The 16,602-nt window shown below is 41.6% G+C and overlaps 1 protein-coding gene across 1 annotated transcript in view; it reads left to right on the forward strand.

Annotated features, from left to right (window-relative positions):
- The window catches only part of LOC132874102 (metabotropic glutamate receptor 7), a 555,641-nt gene that overhangs the window by 235,189 nt on the left and 303,850 nt on the right, over nucleotides 1-16,602 (forward strand). The window lies entirely within an intron of this gene.

Consider the following 16,602-nt stretch of genomic DNA (forward strand, 5'->3'; position numbering starts at 1 on the left):
TTAAAGGGGTGCATGAACTCATATCTTTAATGTCTCTTCTGAATCTACATCACCTCCGGCTGCTTATTTTTTATTTATTATTATTTTTTTTTATCATAACAGAACAAAGCTCAGCTTTTTGAAATTTCTTTTAATGTTGGGGGTGGTTGCTGTCAGAAAGCTTTTTGCCCTCAGGTGTTTTAAATGAGTCAGCTGCTCCCTCATTTCCATGAGGTCAGCTCTTATCGTAACATACTTGTATTTCATTCATCTCTCGGTAATGTTGCCCAAATAAGTGAAATGCTTTATTTTGTGCCTTGAAATAACCTCTAATTTGTTTACTTTTAATATAAATAATTAAAAGTAGTACTCTACCAGTGCTGGATTAATACCTCTCCTTTTGAAGACCGATTAAGTGGGTTACATTTGAGAAAGTTCATTGCTTCATATAAATCATTTATACAATTAGTGTCACCCACCCCTCCTGCCTGAGAAAATTTCCCTGAATGGAAGGTTGCTGTTTTAATTTCACACCACTTTTGCTTCAAATTTCCTCTAATACTCCTCAGGGAAAAGGGATGGATGCTTTATGATCTGTAGTCAACCTGAAGTCCCAAACCTCAAATTGAGCAACATTCAAGACTTCTAAGTACTCTACCTGCCAAGTATACATAGTTTTTACATGATGTCACAGAGTCGGGGATTCCCTAGTGGCGGCCATCTTGTGGGTTAAGCTTACCGTACGGGTCACTGAGCACACATTGTAACGTGCGAGTACAAAGTCTTCAAAAGAACCCAAGCAGGCTATTTAAACCTAGCAATGGTGCACACCTGTTGTATTCACGGCTGTCGTAATAGGTCAGATGATGACGTCAAGCGGAGCTTTTATGGAATTCCCACTGTACGGGAGCACGAAGGCGAGCAAACAAAGAAACTCAGCATACAAAGGAGAAATCTATGGCTTGCGAGAATCAACCGCAAGGATTATCAGCCTTCCAAACACAGCAAAGTCTGCTCCGATCATTTTATAAGTGGTAAGTTGTTTAAATAAACAATCAATTGTGTTTAAGTTTGTTTTTGGAAACCAAAACATCGTGTAAACAATCTCTGGAGAATGCCTAACTGGAACCGCTGAGTGTACGTTTACATTGTAATGTACACTTAATATCGCTCGGTACAAGGCTGCAAACATATGATTATTACTGGCCTATAAATTGTCATATTTATCATAAACACAAAATGTAACAAGCCTACATACCAGTTAATTATATTACAAAGTTTATAGTGACATGGTACTGTAATACCACTAATGGATGTAAAATTTGTCTTAAATCAACTCGATATTATACACACACATATATTTATATGCAGTGTTGAGAGCTTTAAAATTCCAATGTTTACATACCTTGGCTGTAATTAGGACACGACTGTCACTTGTTTTTATATGGTGGACTTTGCGGACCCAGCCACAGACAAAATAATTGTATGACTCCAGCGACTTGTATGCTTTGAGGTCGTCAGGTGTGTAGGCACTTTTACTATTCACGAAATAGTTCACAATATCAGGGTACGATATGGATGGCAGCCCTGCATAGTCACTTGAAAATGCATCTTTGTCCACTTCGCAGGGGTCAATTCCCCCAATCAAGGCCAGTTTGGCTGCATACCGTTGTCGTGAGATGTCGTCCAATGTATCTATATACTTCCGTTTGCTTGATTTTGCCGACATGGATCTTTATTTTAGAAAACTGACTATATAACTTCATAAATTCATCCGAGATAACGTAGCCGGTAATGGCGATGGTCCGTTTTGTTTGCCCCACAAGATGGTGGCTGGAGGGCGTTCCCCGGAATGCCGTGACGTCAGTGAAAACTATCTATAGTATTGAATGACAGCAGATCAAAGTAAAATGGCTGAAGATGGTTGCTAGTTGTTCGTGAGTCATTCATGTGGCCATGAGTTGGACTCGAGTAACAGTTGTCTTGCAGAGCTCAGCGACGAATAGATGAATTATGCTATCTTTCTCCCAGATCCTTGCAAAGAAGCAAGGCTTCAACACCTCAGCAGAGGGCAAAGCCTCTCTGGATACATTATTCATCTGCTTTTATAATCTTTTCCCCAGTTGTCACTGCCAGTGCCAGAGACATTGTACACACAAAGGGAATTCACTGCCACTGTGCCCTATTAAGAGAGTAAGAGAGCTAATATGTTGCCATCTGTGACTTTCCTGCTGGTGAACATGTGCAAGCCGGAGGAGATTTTGTGTGCACATTTCGCTTCCTGCAGAGATGGCGGCCCTAATCTCTTCAGAGGCAGTAGATAATGACAGGTTAATGAGATGTGAGCTACCTCAGGCCAAAAGTGTTATCTTAACGCTCCACCATAAATCAATAGGTGTTCAGGTTTGAAGTCCTAACATCTGCATTGGAATCAGTGATAAATGAACAAAAGGGGTTATGGTATGACAATACCTGGCAGAAGTTTGACCACATGTGTGAAAGATTTCCACCACCACAATGGATGCAGGCATAATTGCTCACATACCCCCTGCATCCCTTTTGCACATCTGGGAGATTAAATAGGACACCCACTTGACAGGTTTGCATGTTGAAAAATTTTAACTGCTGCATGCTAACTGTTCTGGGTGACATAATTGATCACTGTGCAGAAGCATAGGAGTGCTTAACACAGTCATTTCTCTGTCATCATTGTGATTGTTGTCATGAGCTTAAAGAGAAAACTATGAGTACTTACGAATCCATAAGATCCAGAATATTGCTGTTTAGTATAAATATGCAGGTGATAATAGAAAAAAATCGCACGCACTGATTGATCAAGAAATTTGAACTATTTCTCGATAATCACCTCGAGCGACTCGGCAAAATGGCAGCCGATCGCTTTGTCACCGTAAGTGAGGAAGAATTACACATTATGAAAGAAAATGCTGTTCCTAAAAGCACTAAAGATACTACAAAGTTTGGTCGAAAACAATTCAAATGGAAGGTGGAATTGTGATTTATTTTAACAATTTCAAAACAAAGTATTATGTGAGTTGGCATAGATAAGTGACAAGTCTGTGCGGCGCCTTTTTTACATTTGCATGCTGCTTTTGAAGTTCGAAATAATTTTTAATACAATTTTTTTTTAATAAAATCACCTGCATATTTATGCTAAAACAATTATCCGCCTCAGGCTCAGTGAATATCAGTGAATAATTACCAAGAGAAACTAGGTTTATTTGCAGAAGGCAAATAACTGTTAAGTAACACCAATGAGATTCAATTTATTCAATCTAAAAAATAATAACAAATAGTTGCACAAAGAAAATTAGTAAGTGTTAATCTTTAACAGGCCTGTAGTACTCAAGTCCAAGACTTGGACTCGAGTCTGACTTGTGCCCTAATTTTAAGGACTCGTGACTCGACTTGTACTTGAGCACTGATGACTCAGACTCGTGCATTAACTGCATTCGGACTCGTAAATTGGAGAGGAGGACTCCGATTTTTTTCTTTATTTTTTGTAACATGCCATAATAATCTGGCATAAGATATTTATATCTACATTAATTTTTGTACTAATTTTGTGCAAGAGTGTCACACCTGCGCTCCTTGGTGTGTTCATCAGATAGACTCTCGGGCATGTTCCGGATAGCGCACGCGCCAAGCGGACCATAAACGACTCACACCTGCACAGGATTAAGGTGCAATCAGCTGGCTTATATAAAAACTGTGAAAACACATTCACTTTGCGAAGTATTGAGTTGCATTGCTGACACATTACCGAGCCTTATTTCCTTGTTTGGTTTCCTGGGTTCCTGATTTCTTGTTTCTTGTCGTTGATTCTGCCAGGTCTCTGATAGCTTGATTGTGCCATGCTCAACCTATTGCCTGTTTCACTGTTTTACAATTTTGCCTGCCATTCTGAATTGTTTACCTGTCTTCATTTGTATTAATAAAACACACCTTCTGCATTTACATCTGTCTCACAACCATCTCTGACAGAATATTTTGTACTCCCTGACAAAGAGAATGCACATTCACCTGTTCATATGTCATGTTCAGGAACAAACTAATGTTAATGGTGCTAAAACCGCCATCATCAAATGGTACAGTTGGAGTCTTGTTCTCAGACTCAACTCTAATTTTTTTTTTTAATGACTTGGACTTGACCCGGACTTGAACACTGGGGACTCGAAACTGGACTCGGACTCGAGGTTTAGTGACTTGACTACAACACTGATCTTTAATATCTAGAATATGTAGACAGTATGTGTTCAAACTTTTCCCCCATGAGCTCCACTTTTTATATTTTAGAAAGGGAAAAAAGAAGACTTCTCTTGATGTATTTTGGCTTTTTGTTGGTAAAATGTCTCATCTCATCTCATTATCTCTAGCCGCTTTATCCTGTTCTACAGGGTCGCAGGCAAGCTGGAGCCTATTCCAGCTGACTACGAGTGAAAGGCGGGGTACACCCTGGACAAGTCGCCAGGTCATCACAGGGCTGACACATAGACACAGACAACCATTCACACCTACGGTCAATTTAGAGTCACCAGTTAACCTAACCTGCATGTCTTTGGACTGTGGGGGAAACTGGAGCACCCGGAGGAAACCCACATGGACACGGGGAGAACATGCAAACTCCGCACAGAAAGGCCCTCGCCGGCCACGGGGCTTGAACCCGGACCTTCTTGCTGTGAGGCGACAGTGCTAACCACTACACCACCGTGCTGCCATTGGTAAAACATGATAGGCAAAATGTATCAAGGTTGGCAGGACTGAAATGCTTTTTTTTTTTGGTCTTTTAATAAAAATCCAATATCCCACCTGCAATTCCTCGGAAGTTTGAATGCCTCTTATCTATTGGTGAAGCCATGACCTAAAGCTTAGAGAAGCAGTTTTGAGACCAAAAGGTCACTGGTTTGATTCTCTGGACCAGCAGGAATGGCTGAAGTGCCCTTGAGCAAGGCACCTAACTCTCAACTGCTCCCCAGGCTGCTCTCGGTATGTTGTACATTGCTCTGGATAAGAGCCCCTGCTAAATGCCATTAATGTAATGTAATCTAAAATAATACACAGGTATGTAATTTGTGGACATCATGCCACGTATATCTATACTGCCCCACACTATTTATGTTGGTGTTGCACTATTTGCATACAATGTGGTAATAAACCCATGAAACACATGCACACAGATAAAATAAAAAAAAGCTCAAAAAATGTATTACTTCATTTTAGTTTGTACCAAAAACACTGGTCATGATATACAAGCATGGCATGGCGGGGATACGCCCTAGATGGGTTGCCACTCCATCACTGGACATCATATTAACAGAGTAGCCTGTGGCATATTTTTGGGAGTTGGAAGTAAATGAAAACCCAGGGCAAACCCACATACACCAAGCCAAGCCTGGAAACTGGGGACTCTGGAGCTGACAACTGAAAACACTACCCATGGGAAGATTTAAGCTACTGCAAAAATCCAATCTGGCATATTTAATTGAACATTTCATGACTTTATAAGCAATCTTCTTTACCATTTTATCATTATTTTTATTGTTTATTACAACCACACAACATTGTTAAGGAGTCCAATAAGATCAGTGGAGCATGATATCAAATTTCACCCCCACCTCCAACCATGTGACAACATTGATGCTTGGTGCAAGGCAAATCTCAGTCCTATGGATCATACCGTAAGCACTGGACAAGTATTTGATTTTGTGGGTTTGATGGAGAAAACATACAAACTCCCTAAATGCAAGTTGTTGCAAATAAAAGATCTGTGATATCAATAGCAGAGGGTTTTTACCTACAGGATAGTCTGGCTTATTCATCCTTCTCAATAATTTAAAGAACAAGAAGCCTTTATTTATCTCACTTACACTCAAGTACAGACAGTGCTTTCACACAGTGAAATTCCTCTCTGCATTTAACCCATCTGAAGCAGTAAACACACACATGCACACACACAAGTGAACAATGAGCACATACACATACCCAGAGCGGTGGGCAGCTATGCTATACATAGTTTTCACATGACGTCACAGAGTCGGGGATTCCCTAGTGGCGGCCATCTTGTGGGTCAAGCTTACCGTACGGGTCACTGAGCACACATTGTAACGCGTGAGTACAAAGTCTTCAAAAGAACCCAAGCAGGCTATTTAAAGCTAGCAATGGCGCACACCTGTTGTATTCACGGCTGTCGTAATAGGTCAGATGATGACGTCAAGCGGAGCTTTTATGGAATTCCCACTGTACGGGAGCACGAAGGCGAGCAAACAAAGAAACTCAGCATACAAAGGAGAAATCTATGGCTTGCGAGAATCAACTGCAAGGATTATCAGCCTTCCAAACACAGCAAAGTCCGCTCCGATCATTTTATAAGTGGTAAGTTGTTTAAATAAACAATCAATTGTGTTTAAGTTTGTTTTTGGAAACCAAAACATCGTGCAAACAATCTCTGGAGAATGCCTAACTGGAACCGCTGAGTGTACGTTTACATTGTAATGTACACTTAATATCGCTCGGTACAAGGCTGCAAACATATGATTATTACTGGCCTATAAATTGTCATATTTATCATAAACACAAAATGTAACAAGCCTACATACCAGTTAATTATATTACAAAGTTTATACTGACATGGTACTGTAATACCACTAATGGATGTAAAATTTGTCTTAAATCCACTCGATATTATACACACACATATATTTATATGCAGTGTTGAGAGCTTTAAAATTCCAGTGTTTGCATACCTTGGCTGTAATTAGGACACGACTGTCACTTGTTTTTATATGGTGGACTTCACGGACCCAGCCACAGACAAAATAATTGTATGACTCCAGCGACTTGTATGCTTTGAGGTCGTCAAGTGTGTAGGCACTTTTACTATTCACGAAATAGTTCACAATATCAGGGTACGATATGGATGGCAGCCCTGCATAGTCACTTGAAAATGCAATTTTGTCCACTTCGTAGGGGTCAATTCCCCCAATCAAGGCCAGTTTGGCTGCATACCGTTGTCGTGAGATGTCGTCCAATGTATCTATATACTTCCGTTTGCTTGATTTTGCCGACATTGATCTTTATTTTAGAAAACTGACTATATAACTTCATAAATTCGTCCGAGATAATGTAGCCGGTAATGGCGATGGTCCGTTTTGTTTGCCCCACAAGATGGCGGCTGGAGGGTGTTCCCCGGAATGCCGTGACGTCAGTGAAAACTATCTATAGTGCCTGGGGAGCAGTTAGGGGTTTGGTGCCTTGCTCAAGGGCACTTCAGCCCAACCTCAGGCCATGGCTGCCCTATGTTAACCTAACCGCAAGTGGGGGAACCAGAGCACCCGGAGGAAACCCACGGAGACATGGGGAGAACATGCAAATTCCATACAGAAAGGCCTCCATCGGCCACTGGGTTTGAACCCAGAACCTTCTTGCTGTTAGGCAACAGTGCTAACCACCATGCTGTGAAATGAAATTGGGCAGATCAATCATAGTGAACTGCTCACAAGTGTATAAATTTGTACAGAAGTTTTGGAAAGAGTCTCTAGCATCAGCAGTGTGTAACAATCAGAGGTAAATTTTCCTGCCACGGGAAAGTCAACACAGGAGTTTGTGCTCTCTGATTTGTCTGTAAGTGACTTTTTTTTTTTTTTTATCTTGGGGGGGGGAAAAGGAGCCTGGTGAGAGAATGACTATTTATAGATGCTAAGATAATTTATGATAATATGGGACTAGGGTGGCATGGTGGAGTCAGTGGTTAGCATGGTCACCTCACAGCAAGAAGGTCCTGGGTTTGAGCCCAGTGGCTGTCGGGGGCCTTTCTGTGAGGAGTTTGCATGTTCTTCCCGTGTCTGCATGGGTTTCCTCCAGGTGATCCGGTTTCCCCCACAGTCCAAAGACATGCAGGTTAGGCTAATTGGTGGCTCTAAATTGACCATAGGTGTGAATGGTTGTTTGTCTTTATGTGTCAGCCCTGCGATGATCTGATGACTTGTTCAGGGTGTACCCCGCTTCTCGCCCATAGTCAGCTGGGATAGGCTCCAGTTTGCCCATGACCCTGTACAGGATAAGCGGTTACAGGTAATGGATGGATGTTCCTTAATAAATAAAGCAATCATTTGCATTGGCAAACTTTTGAGGTATAAGAGGAACAAAATGTTTCAGGATATTATACATTAATACTCTAAAGTAAAAAATACTGTTGTTTGCGTTACTGAGACTTTATTGATGGTAGAAATGATAGTTTTAGTCGTCAGCATATTTCATTGAGCAAAATATAAGTTTTAACATTGAGATTTGTCTTCTGTATTTTGATTTAAGTTGTAGGACGCTCCATAGCACAAAAAAGATCTAGCCTCCTTGAAAAAAAAAAAAGTTAAGGAAGTAAAACAAGAGCAAAAGAGGTGATCAGACAAGCTTGACGCGATCGGTCCTCAGAGAGCAATCCTTCTCCGGATGAAGTGCTAGCAGATTTATTGCTTTTCTTGGCGTCTACCCATTCAGTTTGTAGCTCTCAGGTCTAGATGCTTAGAAGCCAGCCAGAGAGAGAGACAATAGAGATACACCAGGCTTTTCTGCAATGGAAAACCCTGCAGGCACAGTGTGGCCTGTTGCAAAAAAAAAAAAGGAGAAGGAAAAAAACCCTCTCTCCTTTTCTCCTCTGTGTTCCCTCAATAATTCATCACTTCTGGCATAATCAGTGTGTGGCAGCCTGGGTGAGCAGCCGTCAAAAAAGTAGCAGTTCTGACAACATTCAGCCATGTTCAGCTCGCAAAGCCGCTCACTTGTTTCGGTTGATGATGTGGGTTTGTAGATTTCTGTGCTTCCTCCTCAAGGTTTAAGGGAATATAAGATTTCTTTTGGGTAGCTTTGGAAATTCCACGACATTTGGATTAGGGACAATTCTACAATTGGATAATTCATACTCAAATCACCATAGTGGGTCTAATAGTTCTATTACCTCGCCCACGGCGGAGTAAGCGGGGCGAGGTATTGTAATCAGTGTGGTTTGTTTGTGTGTCTGTCTTTTAACAATCTAGCGTTTAGACGGTTGCACCGATTGACTTCAAATTTTCAGGGTAGGTGGGCAATGGTCTGTAGATTACCTGATTAAATTTTGGGCATAATCGGGTCAACCTTTCGGTCAAAATATTTTCCATTATAACTCAAAAACGGTTGCCAATAGACAAATGTTTACTGTTATGAGCATATAGGAACTCCCATATGGCCTTTCATTTGGCACCATGATCTTTGACCTTGAGAGACCTTGAAAGGTCAAACTCAAGGTCATGGATTTTCAAAGGGCTGTAACTTGAAAACGGTTGATGGTTGACATATATTTACCATTATCAACTTATAGGAAGTGCCATATGGGCTTTCATTTGGCACCATGACCTTTGACCTTGAATGACTTTTAAATGTCAAACTCAAGGTCATGGATTTTCATAGGAAAGCTGATGATTGAGAAATATCACCATTATATCAACATATAAGTATAAAATAAGTGCTGCCGGGCGAGGTTTGTTTTGCTTGGAAACACTTGTTTTTCCTTGATTTATTTACTTATTTAGCTGTACTGTTTTTTTTTTTTTTTTTTAATTTTACTTGCTTCGCCAGATAATGTAAGGCAGGGAAACCGCAACAGCCTTGGTAGACCAATTACTGCGGGCCCATAATATAATGAAGAAAAAATATAAACTCATTAGCAACAGGTTAAAGGCAGTGTAAGGCTATGCGAGGTATTACTCTTGAGGCAGTCTTTAAGGTTCTAGGGTTTTTAAGGTCATAAATAGTTTGCAATTATCTAAAATAGTAATGTAACATAACAGCTTTGAATGAGCTGAAGTTAACCACAGTAAGGTTCAGTTCATCTGTTAGGAGCGTTCCAGTTTCTCATGGTTCTTATGGTAAATGAATGTTGGTAGGTAGAGGACTGACACTTAGGTGTTACATACTTGATGACATTTGAGTTTCTGGTAGATCTGGTTTGTCTAGCAGGACAGTAAATGCAAGGAATGGAAAATTGATTTTATGTTACTAGGCCATTAACTACTTTCAAGGAAAAAAAAATCAAAAGACTTGTACAAGTAGCACATTGGTAATAAATTAAGTAACTATAACCTAGAAGAGTAGCTGACACTGCATTTAAACAGCTGGTTAAGAATATATTTGGTTGTGCGCCTTTGCGTCCTTTCTAGTTGAGCAATACTGTACTTGTGATGGAAATAATATTGTATGAAAAAAATAAAATCACTGACAAATTCTCAAAAATTATTGGGTTGGACAAATTAATCAATTTACATTAATTTTCATGAAATTATCAACATCTCATCTCATTATCTCTAGCCGCTTTATCCTGTTCTACAGAGTCGCAGGCAAGCTGGAGCCTATCCCAGCTGACTACGGGCGAAAGGCGGGGTACACCCTGGACAAGTCGCCAGGTCATCACAGAGCTTAAAAGTAAAAGAAAAAAAAACAGCACAGAAGGTAAAAATCAACAAATACTATGAAGAGGTCAGGACCTTAAAGGAACAGTCCACCGTACTTCCATAATGAAATATGCTCTTATCTGAATTGAGACGAGCTGCTCCGTACCTCTCCAAGCTTTGCGCGACCTCCCAGTCAGTCAGACGCAGTCAGATGCGCTGTCACTCCTGTTAGCAATGTAGCTAGGCTCAATATGGCCAATGGTATTTTTTGGGGCTGTAGGTAGATGCGACCAAACTCTTCCACGTTTTTCCTGTTTACATAGGTTTATATGACCAGTGATATGAAACAAGTTCAGTTACACAAATTGAAACGTGGCGATTTTCTATGCTATGGAAAGTCCGCACTATAATGACAGGCGTACTAACACCTTCTGCGCGCTTCAGCAGCGCATTGATACGGAGCTCAGATATCAATGCGCTGCCGAAGCGCGCAGAAGGTGTTAGTACGCCTGTCATTATAGTGCGGACTTTCCATAGCATAGAAAATCGCCACGTTTCAATTTGTGTAACTGAACTTGTTTCATATCACTGGTCATATAAACCTATGTAAACAGGAAAAACGTGGAAGAGTTTGGTCACATCTAACTACAGCCCCAAAAAATACCATTGGCCATGCTGAGCCTAGCTACATTGCTAACAGGAGTGACAGCGCGTCTGACTGCGTCTGACTGACTGGGAGGTCGCGCAAAGCTCAGAGAGGTACGGAGCAGCTCGTCTCAATTCAGATAAGAGCATATTTCATTATGGAAGTACGGTGGACTGTTCCTTTAATAGAATAAGGTAAGGTATGAAGAAATCGGCTACACTATGTCAAAGAAGAAGAAAAATTTGTCCAAGTGAGAAGAGACATCAGGTAGAATATGAGTTGGCTACTATAACTGAGAGGGTTTGAAAAAGCAGTTTCGAGGATACCAAAAATAGACAGGGGTTCCTGTTAGGTTTTCAGACATGGGAAATTCTTCAGGACCGAACACTTTGTGGTTTCTTGGTAACAAGAGACTGACTTTTTTTTTATGTTTTATTAACTTTAAGAGCGAGAAAGGAGAGGGACTGCGTATAACAGGAATGACTATCTTGTTTCATGGATTTTCCACAGCATTAAACAGAAACAAAGTACTACATCTAACTTAAAATATAAGAATTTGTTAGCATTGGCATATTGCTGTGGTATATAGAAGGATAACACATTCTATCGAGTGCACTCTTATGTTAATGAACATGGGCTTGTTTTTTTTTTTTTTTTGTCTTGTAAGGATGGATAAACACCTCTACTTCAGTTGTACCTCCAGTTTATTATGTGCAATTGAATTTGGACATTCAGATATGCTCATTTTGTAATCACTCACTTCTTCCAGCTTGTCCCACTTACACATGTGGGGTCACTACCCTATTGAAGAAGAAGAAACCTTTATTTGTCATATGCACACTTCAAGCACAGTGAAATTCATCCTCTGCATTTGACCCATCTGAAGCAGTGAACACACACGCACACACACAGCCAGAGCAGTGGGCAGCCACACCAGAGCGCCCGGGGAGCAGTCAGGGGTCAGGAACCTTGCTCAAGGGCACTTCGGCCCAAGGCCGCCCCACGTTAACCTAACTGCATGTCTTTGGATTGTGGGGGAAACCGGAGCACCCAGAGGAAACCCATGCGGACACGGGGAGAACATGCAAACTCCACACAGAAAGGCCCTCGCCGGCCGCTGGGTTCGAACCCGGAACCTTCTTGCTGTGAGATGACCGTGCTAACCACTACACCACCGTGCCGCCCACGGCATGATCCACATGTCAGATTAATTGGAGCAGATTTTTATGCCACAATCCTCCCATTTCCAGACTTGGGAAACAACCATTCACACTGATGGACAATTTGGAGTAGCCAGTTAACCTAATCACATGTCTTTGGGCTGTTGGGGAAACCTGAGCACCCAGAGGAAACCCACACAGACATGAGGAGAACATGCAAACTCCACACAGAAAGGCCCCCATCAGCCACTGGGCTCAAACCCAGAACCTTCTTGCTGTAAGGTGTGTAGCTAACCACTACACCACCGTGTTTGCTTACAAATCCAAACATTTCTTCTTACTGTAGTTCAACATCAGTTCGATCAATACATGTTTTATCATTTATGCTGTTTACATGGAGCTGTCCTCATCACCGAAATACATGAGGGTTTTATGTGGAGGTAACATTCTGTTTTTTGTCCCTCTGCCTGCTAGGATTTTCTCGTTAGCAATGCTGGCACTTCTGTAAACTGCATTCTCTGCCACGCTTCCATGATTCAACTGACACACACACACACACAAAGAGAGAGAGAGAGAGAGAGAGAGAGAGAGAGAGAGAGCTGTAACAGAAACGCTTCAAATCCAACCACATGCTGTTTGAGCTCTTCACCAGCTCAAACAGAATACTTCAAAGATGTGTGATAATACCATGGGACGATTCTGGGCCACCTTCCCCCTATTGTTCCATTATGTGGCTGATTTTAGAATACATTGAGAAATTTGTAATATCACACTCTCCACGTGTTCCAGTTTTGAAGCTATTTAGAGAACGCACGTCACTGAAATGAAGTGCCAGCCTCAAATGTGTTCTTGATTGAACACAAATTTACTACCAAGTAAAGCCGGTCGAAATAGTATTCATTTTATAACGTCTTGTGATAGGTGTAGGGGTGTTTTTAAATAAATAAATAAATAAATAAATACTGCAGGATATTTTATTGTAAATTGGCCTAGTGGTTAGCATGTCCGCCTTTAGACCAGGAGATCATGAGTTCTACTCACAGTCGGGGACCGAGAGTTGGCCTAGTGGTTAGCGTGTCCTAGTTCTACTCGCGGTTGGGTCATACCAAAGACCATCATATAAACAGCACCTACTACCGTCTGGCGAGGCACGCTGCAGTACAGATGCGAGTGGGGAAGTCAAACTCTCGCAGTTACTAGAGGACCAGCCCCCCACTGTAACCCTAGCTGTATAGGCAAGAGGCTGAAGGCTATCGAAACAGAGATCTGCACCATACCCATATGCCTTAAAGAGTTAGTTAGTTAGTATTGGGACAGAAGACTGCCTGGGAAGACTAGATTCTGGCGTGAGAGAGACTTTGACTTGACTTGATTTGACTCAGTCAGATTATACCAAAGACCATTATCAAAATGGTACCTACTGCCATCTGGTGAGGCACACTGCACTATAGATGTGAGTCGGAAGTCAAACTCTTGTGGTTACCCGAGGACCAACCCCCCAGTGTAACCTTAGCTTTGTAATAGTTGAGGGAGCCAAGGGCTGCTTAAATGGAGATCGGTGTCACCCAATGCACCTTACCTGTTACCTATCTTCTTCGCACTTGGTGGCACATAAGGCCTCCACAGATTTCCTCCATTCAATTCTGTTTGTAGCGGTCACCCGTGCCTCGTCCCATGATCTCCATCCTGCTTCCTTTTGCTCTCTTTCTACTTTAGGAGGAGTGGTCACTGCACACCTGAGATTCAGTGGATTTCCTCTGTTTCTGGTTTCTATAATATGGTGATTTTTATGGGAGTGGGTTATCAGCCCTTTGCCCAACGCCCAACATGGAGGACCAGGGGATCACTCTTCATCTGGTCCTTACCCTTTGACCTGTTCGGCATGGGTGTCCCTACCAAGAGTCTTACAACTCCAGCTGACATAGCTCTAGGAGTCACTGGAACACGCAAGCCATACCACCACTACAAGGTGGTGACCCCAGCGGTATGGAATGCGCCTTAAGGGCCTGGTTAGTACTGGGACAGGAAACTGCCTGGGAGGACCAGGTCCTGGCACGGGAGGGACTTTGACAGCAAATTGTATATATTGCTCTATACCCTGAAACCCATATTTTGATATTGTGATCCTTTAGAACGCAATATTCATGACACCATCACCACCATATAGGAGACCTGACATATAAACTCCTTTAAAGTGACACTAAAAAGATGTGGAGCTAGAGTAACACCCAGGTACTTGAATCACATGCTGCATTGCCTGCTGCCTCATGCCTGAGAAGGAGAATGAGCTGGAAAAACACCGCATGCTAATGTTTACCCTTGGGTACGGTAACGGCCGAAGTTTATTTTCATTATAATATTATAATAAGCAAGGTTGCAACAAACATGGCAGAACCAGTGGCCTCCGACACAGAAGCGAGCGCTCGAAAGCCAGCAATATTTACTCGGCTTGTCTGCTGTGTTTTTTCACTCTCTTTTCTGGCATGTTTTGCCTCTGACAGTGTCAGATACTTCCTTAAAATCATAATTTTTTTGCCTTGATTTAGGAGTCGTTGTTCGATTTGGGCGATCCACCATGTTTGCTGTGGCTCCACGGTCACGACCTCTGACCCACGCATGACCTCACGTGACTTTTCTGAACTGGCTGCTGAGCAAGCGGTTTATAAACAGACTAACACGTGGTCAGGACGCCCCACATTAGGAAATAAAATGTTTTGAAACAAGATGATTCATACCAGCTATGGGGATGGGTATCAGCTCAAACAATTCAGAAAGGGGAGAGGATTAATTAATTGATTCCTGAACCAGCACATTGACCTATGTCACTTTAAAGGCGTTTTGTTTTCCTCTCTCTCCACCAATTGGTGCCAACTATGACACCAAGACTTCTCATCTCATCTCATTATCTGTAGCCGCTTTATCCTGTTCTACAGGGTCGCAGGCAAGCTGGAGCCTATCCCAGCTGACTACGGGCGAAAGGCGGGGTACACCCTGGACAAGTTGCCAGGTCATCACAGGGCTGACACATAGACACAGACAACCATTCACACTCACGGTCAATTTAGAGTCACCAGTTAACCTAACCTGCATGTCTTTGGACTGTGGGGGAAACCGGAGCACCCGGAGGAAACCCACGCGGAGAACATGCAAACTCCACACAGAAAGGCCCTTGCCGGTCACGGGGCTCGAACCTGGATCTTCTTGCTGTGAGGCGACAGCGCTAACCACTACACCACCATGCCGCCCACACCAAGACTTCTTTTATTAAATTTGATGTCAAATTGACACAATACCTGAGTAAACTGACACCTTTTTATAACTATGCGATATTGTATAACGCTTTATAACACTTACATTATTGACTGTATTAATAATGATCAGAAGGTCTGGATTGCAATATTATCACCTTAACAAAGCTTCACGTTCCTGTTTCAAAAATAATTCTTATAGCAGTGTTATGATGTCATAGTGTTATTACATGGTTTTGATGTTTGACATCACAATATTTACATTATGCAACTCTCATATGAAGAAAAATTTTTAAAAATGTGTGGGAAAAAAAATCTGTGTTTTAATGTAAACAATTTATGATATTGGCCATGTGAACTGCTCTGTACATAAGGTCAGACTTTCCTCATGCCAGATCTCGTCTATTGAAGCATATGTTCATTTGTGGGCCCAGTGCACAATCAACTCCCTGAATTCATATTCGATATGAATGGGGGGAATATGAATGGGGAAAAAATGGGCAAAAAAGAGAGCCATGCTTATGTTTTCTGACAAACAGTAACAATAATATATTAATGATGCATCTTGTCAAATGAGCCATGGAAAACGGAATAGTGTATATTCCTGTCCATTAAAATCCCATGCAAAATTAATGCCTCGTCCATTGATGGACTAAAGAAGCATGTTTTCATGAGTCCAACATATAGAATCGCAAATAAGTGAGCTGGAAAACCGTACATGAGCGCGAGAGGAAATTGGCTAATCATTTAATAAAGCATCTTCATACCATCAGAATGAATTCCAGCAGCAAGATACTTTAACAGTAACATGAAACCCCATGAAATGAACAATTTGCCCAAAGGTATTATACTTCCTCTCCAGTCTCAGGTTTTTTGTACATGTCAAGAGTTTTATGCTTGCAAAGTTTCTCTGGTGTCTTTCACTTTGTGTTTTTTGATACTTTACATTACATGGTATTTAGTAGACGCTCTTATCCAGAGTGACAAACAATGAGTGCAGAAGTCAGGTACACAGTGTTGAACAAGAAAGTTCTAGTGACAACTGAACAACTGACAGCAATACCTAGTGTAATATTCTGTTAAAGTATCAATACTCAACCAGCCAAGGAAGCAAACCAACCATATAAAAAAAG

The sequence above is a fragment of the Neoarius graeffei genome, chromosome 26 (genome assembly GCF_027579695.1).
Source record: "Neoarius graeffei isolate fNeoGra1 chromosome 26, fNeoGra1.pri, whole genome shotgun sequence".
In the NCBI taxonomy this organism is placed as follows: Eukaryota; Metazoa; Chordata; class Actinopteri; order Siluriformes; family Ariidae; genus Neoarius; species Neoarius graeffei.